This window comes from Paroedura picta, chromosome 3 (assembly GCF_049243985.1).
Source record: "Paroedura picta isolate Pp20150507F chromosome 3, Ppicta_v3.0, whole genome shotgun sequence".
NCBI classification, from domain to species: Eukaryota; Metazoa; Chordata; class Lepidosauria; order Squamata; family Gekkonidae; genus Paroedura; species Paroedura picta.
This window is the reverse complement of record NC_135371.1, coordinates 95892389-95902494: the sequence shown is the minus strand read 5'-3', so window position 1 is coordinate 95902494 and position 10106 is coordinate 95892389. Positions and strand designations below refer to the sequence as shown.

General features: G+C 46.2%; 1 protein-coding gene across 3 annotated transcripts in view; it reads left to right on the top strand.

Moving 5' to 3' along the window:
- Positions 1-4330: 4330 nt before the first annotated feature.
- The window catches only part of AFF4 (ALF transcription elongation factor 4), an 80336-nt gene continuing 74560 nt past the window's right edge, over positions 4331-10106 (top strand). For all 3 annotated transcript variants that reach the window (XM_077326924.1, XM_077326923.1, XM_077326922.1), the window contains exon 1: positions 4331-4646. The gene's annotated coding sequence lies outside the window, so the exon portion shown is untranslated. The remainder of the gene's footprint in view (positions 4647-10106) is intronic.

Genomic DNA, 10106 nt, shown 5'->3' with positions numbered 1-10106 from the left:
CTTCCTTTTTTTTTTTTGGCTGGGAATCAAATTTTATGCAAGCAATTCAAGTTAGTCCTGTGATTAGTGAAACTAAGGCATCAAGGGGAAAGAAAGCAACCGTAAGCGGATGGACTTACCTCCTACAATCAAAGCCAATTAATGGCCTAACCTCTGGCACCTGAAACAAGCCCCGGGTGTGCAGAGTGTACTTCTCACACTGCAGTGTTACATTCACTCTCTGGGTTTGTTTTTGGCTTTTCCAACAGAAAAAAGTAATGTTACTCTTAAAGATAGCATAAAGTTCTTTATACAGGAAAGGAAAAATTGGACCTGAGACTCAGAATTGTTTAATCTTCATGTATACTGTATCTAACTTGTCTAGATTAATGACAAAACAAAACAGGATTTGACCAGAAGGTTCTTCTCAGGGAAGGGGCATAGCTCAGTGATAGAGCATCTGCTTTGCATGCAGAAGGTCCCAGGTTAAAATCTCGACATCTCTAGTTGAAAGGATCAGATAACATGTCTTGTGAAGGCCACAACTATGGAGAGCTGCCCCCAGTCTGCGTAGATAATGCTGACTTTGATGGCCCAATGGTCTCAGTGTAAGGCAGCTTCATATGACAAGGGGGAGGGAATGGTATTTTCTTTAAATATGCCACAAGGAATTGATTTTACAAGAGTTTTGCTGCAGGCACTTTTCTGTTGATAGAGTGGCAGATACTCGAGCTTCCGATGAACCTTGTGATGGGAAGCAAGAAACAAACATTCTACTCTTTGATATGTACTGTTGAGCATAGGATTCATGGATACGAACTGTGATGGTAGAGGTAATCCATAGGGCTTGAGGAATTTTGTTTGTGGGCTAGTTTTGCATAAGATACTTATTCAATAATGGCTTCTAATGTGAAACACTCACACCCACCCACATATATAGCAAGTTGCCTATATGCAGAGATGTGCATTTATTTATGACTAGCAAGAAAGCCCATTGCAACCACTAGGACCCAGGGGACATCGGCAGGCACAGTTCTCTCTCTCTCTCTTTCTCTCTCTCTCCATCACAGCAGGAGCCATAGGAGGTAATCAGGGCTGTTTGTAGCAGGGAATGAGGGCTTTGGGCAGTTCTCTCTGTCTCTCCCTAGCAGCAGGAGCCATAGCAGGTAATCAGCAAAGTGGCTAGCGTCCAGGGAGGGAGGGCGGGAGCTGTAGGTGCAGGGCCAATCAGGGTGCGGCCAACTTTGGTACTGAATCAAAGCTGGCTGCACCCTGATTGGCCCTATTCCAACTCAGACAGCCAGGACACTCTCCTCCCCCAGGGCTGTTTCACAAATATTAAGAGGAACAATGGGTGGATGGATGGATATAAGGATATTTCATTGGGGAGTCTGTCACAATCACAGTGATTGGACTTTGCCAGGAATTACACCATTGTTGTTTGAGGGTTTTAAGTTGTTTTCTGTTTCAGAAGTAATTTAAGAACAAGAACTGCTTTAGAACTCCCAGGAGCTGACTAATTCACGCTTACTATAGCAAGAAGTACCAGAGAAAAAGATTAGTGAGTGCTTGGAAAAGTTAATCCTCTTTTCATACATTCTAAGAAATTTTAATGCATGGATATTATGAAATATGCACTTTTTATTTTAGCACTCTGCAAAACCATTTTATCTAACTATTGGCCAGCCATAACCTGTAATTGTGTAGCACTGGAAGACACTAAGACTTATATGTAAATTACCAACAATATCATTAAAGAAATGCATGCAAAAATTATGCCATAATTTTCAGTATTTATATAGCAAATGTATTAAAATAATTCTACATAAGCTCACTGGTGTGATCCTGGTAACAGCCCTGTAAGGTAAGTGATATCCCTATCTTTGCTGAGGATAAGGGTTGTTGTTATGTTATGTGCGAAGTCGTGTCCGACCCATCGCGACCCCATGGACAAAGATCCTCCAGGCCTTCCTGTCCTCTACCATTCCCCGGAGTCCATTTAAGTTTGCACCTACTGCTTCAGTGACTCCATCCATCCACCTCATTCTCTGTCGTCCCCTTCTTCTTTTGCCCTCGATCTCTCCCAGCATTAGGCTCTTCTCCAGGGAGTCCTTCCTTCTCATGAGGTGGCCAAAATATTTGAGTTTCATCTTCAGGATCTGGCCTTCTAAAGAGCAGTCAGGGCTGATCTCCTCGAGGACTGACCGGTTTGTTCGCCTTGCAGTCCAAGGGACTCGCAAGAGTCTTCTCCAGCACCAGAGTTCAAAAGCCTCAATTCTTTGACGCTCGGCCTTCCTTATGGTCCAACTTTCGCAGCCATACATTGCAACTGGGAAGACCATAGCCTTGACTAAACGCACTTTTGTTGGCAGGGTGATATCTCTGCTTTTTAGGATGCTGTCTAGATTTGCCATAGCTTTCCTCCCTAGGAGCAAGCGTCTTTTAATTTCTTTGCTGCAGTCCCCATCTGCAGTGATCTTGGAGCCCAGGAAAATAAAATCTGTCACTATCTCCATTTCTTCCCCTTCTATTTGCCAGGAATTGAGAGGGCCGGATGCCATGATCTTTGTTTTCTTGATGTTGAGTTTCAAGCCAACTTTTGCACTCTCCTCCTTCACCCGCATCAACAGGCTCTTTAGTTCCTCTTCACTTTCTGCCATTAGAGTGGTATCATCTGCATATCTGATGGGTAGGTAAGGGTAGGTAGGATAAGGGTAGGTAGCCTTAAACCACCAAATTGTTGTTAGATGTGAAGTCGTGTCTGACCCATCGCGACCCCATGGACAATGATCCTCCAGGCCTTCCTGTCAAGGGGGCTTGCGATCCTTGAAAGGGAGAAAAACCACCAAATTAGATGATAGTAAAGGGAGAGAAGAGCCCTTAACTTTTTGGTTTGTCTTTCCACCACTTGCTTCCTGTGCTACTAACTCTTGTGAGGTTAAAGGTGTAATTACAAATACAGATCTTTAATATACAGTTCAAATAGAATTAAAACTATGACCTACTTTTAAAATGAACTTGGAAAATGTGTCCTAACAATGATTTATTCTATGATCTGCTGAAGACATACAGATTTGTAGTTTGGCATTGCAAAATCCAAAACTTTGATATGTTTAACTGCAGTTACTCCTAATCATATGGCATTGCAGCCTTTAAAAAAATTGCTTGCAGCATTTAGAAAACAGTTTAGCTACTCTTGCACATTTTCCATAACTTTTGTTATAAATATGAAGTAATCATTCTTTTAAATCCTCACACTGGTTTCTGATATGCAGCCACACCTCATGTAACATATTTGGCAGCTCACTCTCTCACTAAGGTGAAGTTAAATTACTGTGTTTTATAGGTAATCATTTCAAGACTGAAGATACTATAGGGTTATGTATAATGGCCCTTTCGTGGAAGAAGATAGGAGCCCCGTGACACCAGGTCCGGAATCCATAGTGTTTCCAATTGTGGCAAAGTGCAGAATGATGCCTCCAGAAAGCCTACAAGGTACCGCCCTCAGTTCTGAAAGATCAAAGCAAGGCTGTTAAAGATAGGGGATTCATAAGATCTTCATAAACCAGAAGCAACTCGATAAAACTTAACGCACGCACGTACGCTTCTAGCCCGAACATTGTGCAAGCTTCCGCAGTTTCTGGGGGTCCAGATGACATAAAACAAACTGGGAAACACAGTCAAAGCTCACTCTATAGCCCACTGTTGTTAGGTTCCGTCAAGATTCAAATGGGTAGCCCTGTTGAAGCAGCACAATAAAATCAGAGTCCAGGCGCCCCTTGAAGACCAACGAAGATTGATTCAGGGCGTGAGCTTTCGAGTGCAAGCACTCTTCCTCAGACTACGATCTTCTTATAAACTCATGATCACTTTCCGAACAGAGGCCGGCCATCCAGCTCTTTCTGCAGTCTTAATTTTTTTTCTAAGGTGAATCCACTTGTGTCTTTGACTCTATCCATCTTATTCTCCGACTACCTCTTCTGCTTCCTTCAGTCTCCCAGTGCATGATTTGCCCGCCTGGCGTGCCCGAACGGGACGAGAGCTCTAGTGCGCAGCTCTTCCCCTCAAGAGAGCCCTGGGGTTTAATTTGGGCCACGGTAGGCGCCGTCATTTCGCTTCTCCCCTCTAGGGGGCGCGGGAGAGCAGCGACGCGCCTTCCACTGGCCCGGTTACGCCTCATCGGGGTGACGTCATTCACGCAGCCCGGGCGCCGCTTCCTCTCTGGGCGGGAGATCGCCCTCGACTCGTCCGACTGGAGGGGGGTCACGTGGCGGGGCCCGAGGCCCCTCCTCCCAGCCGCAGGAGCCGGGCGGCGGGGCTGTTTGGCGCGGGGGCTTCTGGGTAATCCGACTCCGGGGAGGGAGGGAGCGAGAGCGAGCGAGAGCGAGAAGGGAGGCAGCGGCCTGACATTGCCGCCCACCCTTCTCGGCCCGAGCGCAGCGACCGCCGGACATGGAATCCCGGCGGAGCCGGAGATCCGCCGCCTCCGCCCGGGCCCTTTGGCGGTGATCGGCCGTGGCCTGCCCGGCCCCTCCCCTTGCCCACGGCCGCCCGCAGGGCCTTCGCGGCCCTCCGCCCGCCTGCCTGCCTGCCCGCCCGCCTGCCCGCCCGGCCGGCCGGCCGCGGCCCCGGGAAATGGTCGGGGTGTAGCGGGGCATCCAGCGGAGGTGAGTGCGGGGCGGCTGCGGTGGGGCTGGGGCGGGGCGAGCGCAGGCCCGCTTCCCGAAGAGGGGCCGCCGGAGCCCTTTTCTTGGCCGGAGGAGGATGAAACGTCATTCCCTCCCCATCGCGGCCGGGCGGCCTTTATTATCCGCATCGGGGAAGGCGGAGGCGTTTTCCTGCTCCCTTTCGGTTCTCCCTGTTTCGTTTGGCATCCACTTCCTTTCTTCCCCTTGGCTGCCGCCTACAATCCTCCTTTCATGTCTTTTCCAAAACTCCGAGGCGCTTCTCTTCTTCGACGCAGGCTCTCTCTTGGCTTGCTGTCCCCTTTCTCTCTTGAGATGTTCTTCAGAAGACAACGGGAGGGCACTAAAACAAATGACACCCCCCCGCCCACATGCCTATTGGGAACAAAGAGAGATGCCTGAATGGGAGCCGGGAATGACAATTGACTGGCGTGGACTTCGTTGGAATATATTTTAGTAAACAAAAGTTGCAACAAAAATGTGGGATGGGTTTAGGGAAACCTGCCCTGGGACTGGAAAGATGGGCCTGGAGTGGAATTACACTTTCTGGCTCAAGGTAGACCATGCTGGCGCTGAAATGACAGCCTCCAGAGTGGAATGGCAATCTCTGGAAGTAGCAGAAGTGTTCTGGGCCTGCGTTGACAGGCCGCAGAGTGAAATGACAGACCCTGGGTGTAGCGGAAGAACACTGTCAAGAACACTTGTGCTACTCTTAGGGGCTGTTATTCCAGTCCCCGTGCAGTTTATCTGGTCCCAGAGACTGTCATTCCCCTGTGGGGGTTGTCATCCTAATCCCACAATACTAATGCTACTCGCAGGTGCCCTCCTTCAACTCTAGGGGCTTTCATTTCAGGCCCAGTGCAGTTTATTTGGGTCCAGGGACTGTCATTCTGCTCTGGGGGGGCTGTCATTTCCCATCCTAGAATGCTTTTATTCTGCATCTAAGGATTGGCGTTCCACTCTGGGGACTTTTTCTCGGCCCAGAGCAGTCTGGGATTGTAATTATACTCTAAAGATTGTCATGCCAGAGCTATGCCAGGTTTCTTAAAATCCCTTCAGCATTTCCATGGCAGCTTTTGTGTGCTGTAATGTATTTCAACGAAGCCCATGCAAGTCCATGGGTATTTCTGGCTCCCACTGTATCCATTGTCCTTTCAGGCCTCTCCCATTGTTTTCAGTGGGAATTCCTGTCATTTGTTTTATTATGCCCTAACCCACCTTTTACAGACACACACTGTAGGAGCATTTCATACACTATTTGTCTTTATCTGTATACCTGTGTTTAACTAAGAACAAAAGTAGGCACCTCCTTTTGCTCCTAGAAGTGCCCGTGAAATGGCTTGGGACAAATGCACCTATTAGTTGCTCATAATGAAATCACCTCCCTTTTGTTGCCTCGATGTTAGTTGGAACTAATCAAAGTGCTTTGGAACTTCAACTATAATCTCTCTTGTGTACTGTATCTTTGAATGTAATTAAAGCAGCTGTTTGGATTGATAAGAAAATAAACTATAGGGAGGCCTAGTCAGTAATACACTTCGTTTGGAGTTCATTTGTATAGGCGTGTGCCTTGTAAGAAGGGAATTCTGGGAGATGGTGAAGTAAGTTGCCTACCATATGGGGTTGAATCCTGTAACTCTTATAATACATATAAATACATTTCCTCCCAGCTGGCAATTTATTATTTCAGATCTTTTATGATAGACTGTGCTTAAGATTCCCTGGCCATGATTTGGGATTTAATGGTGATTTGGTAAATAGGTGCAATAATCTCCCCTGTACCCTGATACGAAGTTCTAATTTGAAGTGTACTCCAAGTATAGTGAAGAAGATTAATTTGAATATTCATGTTCATCTAGTTGTAGAACTGAGAACTGGTTTATGCCATACGTCTGTATGCATGAGATGCCTCAGCTGTCCTTGAGTGCAAGCACATGATGTGGGCAATGATCGCCTTTTCCCCAAGCTGTGTGATTGGTGGAATTGCTGCAAGTATAGTTCACATGTTGTTGTAGAAACATATATATAGAGAGATATTGCTTTATTGCATCTGGGGAAAAAATTACACTAAGATGTTATGATTGGGTCTGCATTAATTGAGGAGCAGGTTTTCTGTTGCCCAGTATTCTTTACATAGGAATAAGCTGTGACTGACCCAGATTTGCTTCAGTGCCAGTAGAGTTGGTTGAGAGGAAGACATTTTTATACAGACGTAACACTTTTGGATCAGTAAGGTGAATTATGCTGTATTTTTTTCCCATTTTGAACACATGATTGATTAAAGTCTTTATATGCCATTGTTTTGGCATGTGTTCAAGTAGCTTATAACAGGGAAAGGAAATGTAATATATAACCAATAAAATGACTTGAAAATATATTTGGTAGTCAGAAAAGTTAGTCTAAGGAAACCCAACAAAACAGGAAGATTTTATAGCCTGTCTAGAATGCAAGTAAAGCAGAACAATTATAGAGAGGTAATTTCACAACCTTGGGTGTGTGACTGTAAAGGTCCTGCTCCTAGGAGCTGATTATATGGAAGGCATGAGAGGCATGAGTGGTGGCTGAAACCATGTCTGAGTTGATGAATGAAGATAGTAGCAAAGTTGATAGAAGGAGCATTTCAGGTTATATGGATCTTAACTACGTACTATAGGTTAAATACAGCACAGAGCTAAATAGTGTGGTTGACAAAGCAAAGTCTTGCATGTGCTCTCATGATATTTTAACAGAAAACGGTCTTCAGTGTTTTGCATCTACCTCTAAGTTATTCGCCAAGGATAGTTCAGATAAAGTGCATTAACAGTCTTCTAGCTTGAAAGCTATAGAAGCATGGATCAGGGTGGCAAGATCTCTACCTCCCTAAAGAGTTACAGCCCTCACAGGAGATATAATTGACAGCCATGCTACATACCACAGCAAGCTTTTTATCAAAACAAAGCTGTTCCAGAATGTTGCCAAGGCTATGAGTCTGTGTCTATAGAGCAATCTTTTCCAGCCTTTTGACCATAAATGGACCCCTGAAATGATTTTTCAAGCTTCAAGGAACCCCAGAAGTGATGTCAGCTGGCCATGCCTCCCTGCTACACCCTCTGGAAGTGGCATGTCACCAAAAGTTAAATCACCACCCATGTGAACTGGCAGGCTCAAGAGGACTGAATGGGGGAGAGACAGGAGGGGGTTGAAGGCGAGAGTAGATGTGAAGGCTCCATCTCCTCCCAGGCACAGAAGCCATGAGGGACTCTCTCATACTTGGAGGGGGAAGGGGAGCAGTGGAAGCAGCAATGTCCCTAGCTTGTGGCCAAGTTCATTAATACAAGAGGGGAAAGGCAGTGGACCCCTCCAGAATTCCCACAGTCCCCTAGGGTAGCGATCCCCAACCTGTGGGCTGCGGACCACATGTGGGCCTTCGACTAATTGGAGGTGGGCCCCGAAGGATGCCTTCTCACCCCCCCCCCCGGCCCTTTACTTCATCCCCCCAGCCCTTTACAACACACTTCATTGTTGTGGTGTGTCTGTATCTTATTTTGAAGGGATGTTTAAACATTACCATAGCGATCAGAGAGCGCTAGGGCAGTGGTTGAGAGTAGAGGAGTAAACTACCCCCCCCCCACCGGGCCTCAGTAAAAGGCGTTGAGTGGTCCCCGGTGTTGAGTGGTCCCCGGTGATAAAAAGGTTGGGGACCACTGCCCTAGAGGTTCAGGGCCCCTGGTTGGGAATCTCTGCTATAGAGTAAATTACCCCATCAATTGTTATATTTAACTCTTGAAGGCTCAAGGATCTTCCACCACTATCCTTGTCTTCTCAGAATTTCATTTGCCACCTCAACTACAAACACTGGTTAAAGATATAAACGGTAGTTCTTAAGTGCTAAATGATTCAGCATGATTTTCCTAGAATTATGATTCAAAGTGTGTGATTTGTTCAATTGAAGGATAGGTGGTTCAAGGGACCACGCATATTTCAGTCTCCTCCTTCCATTACTGTGTTTTTAACCATCTTCAGTGGCTGTTTTGGGTGAGGCTCACAAATCAACTGGAACAGTTGGGTTTAAGCTAGGTGACTACATCAAAGACAATGGTATCAAGGTAGCTTAAATCTAGAAATACTGATTTATTTGGTCATGACTGGTTCCAACTATGTTGAACTGCAGTTCTTAAAGATCATAGAGTAGCTACTATAAATTAATAGTTGCATAGTTTAGCAGCATATTACTCTGCCATTTACCAGAACTCAAGTTTATACAAAACTGGAGTAGAAATTATAAGATTATACTCTGAAGTGTAACTTCATGCACATTTTCAGTTATCTGCTGGCTGTAGTCTTTTTACAGTGTCTATTTTCCATTATTGAGGTTTCAGTTCAGTAATTGTAATGTGGTTCCTGTCAAGAATCTGTTATTAAATAGCTTTATGTGGTAATGAGTGAAAGGACTGCTTATTGTGAATGACAACTAAATGCCATTCAGAGTACCATCTCAAATTGCCAGTGTGAAGAACAGTGAGCGTCCTACAAAACTGTTAGTGTTGAGAGCTATAATGATCTGTGCAGACACTTTGAACTTGTAGCTTCAGATACATGCTGAGTAAAGTTTGCATTCAGTATGGACAATTTTTTAAAAAGAAGTATAATTCTTGCTTTCTGTGTAGTGTGCAGAAACTTTAATGTGAATAAAGCTGTATGCAGAGCAGCTTTAATACTGAACCAGGGGCATAGCCTGTTGTATGTAGCAATACAACAGGCGCTAGGCCACCACCACCACTCCAGGGCTGGGCAGGCCAGGCAAGGCTTGGAGAGGTGTTGGTGGGCCTGTGGGGAGAGACACTGGTGGGCATCCAGTCCCCCTGCCCCCAAAAGGTTTGCTGAGGTGGGATTTTTTGGGGGGAGAGTTGGTGGCGAGCAGCTGTTCTCCCCCGCTGCACCCCAAAGGCCCGATGAGGGCTGCGCAGGCTGTGGTGGAGTTTTGGAGGGCCGGGGGGGGAGCCGCTGGTGGGCAGTGCATTTTACGCCCCGCCACCCTCAAAAGGCCCAGCGAGGGTTGCACAGGCAGTGGTAGGCTGTTGGGGGTGGGGGAGTTAGTGGTGGGCAGTTCATTCCCGAGCCTGTCGGGAGAGGCGGGAAATAAATATAATAATAATAATAATAATAATAATAATAATAATAATAATAATAATAATAATAATAATAATAATAATAATAATAATAAGGTGGTGAGGCCAAAGACCTTCCACCCCCTGCCGTTTTTATTATAAGGGTTAATTCCTCCACAGTGCTGCCTACTAATGGCCCACTGACAGTTGAGTATGCTGCGGTGGGGCTTTTGGGGGTGGGGGGGAGTCGGTGGCATCCAGCACATTTGCAGGCCCCCTGCCCCCAAAAGGCCACGCAGGCAGCGGTGGGCGTTTGGGGGGGGGAGTCTTCAGTGGGTAGTTCGTTTTTTGGATC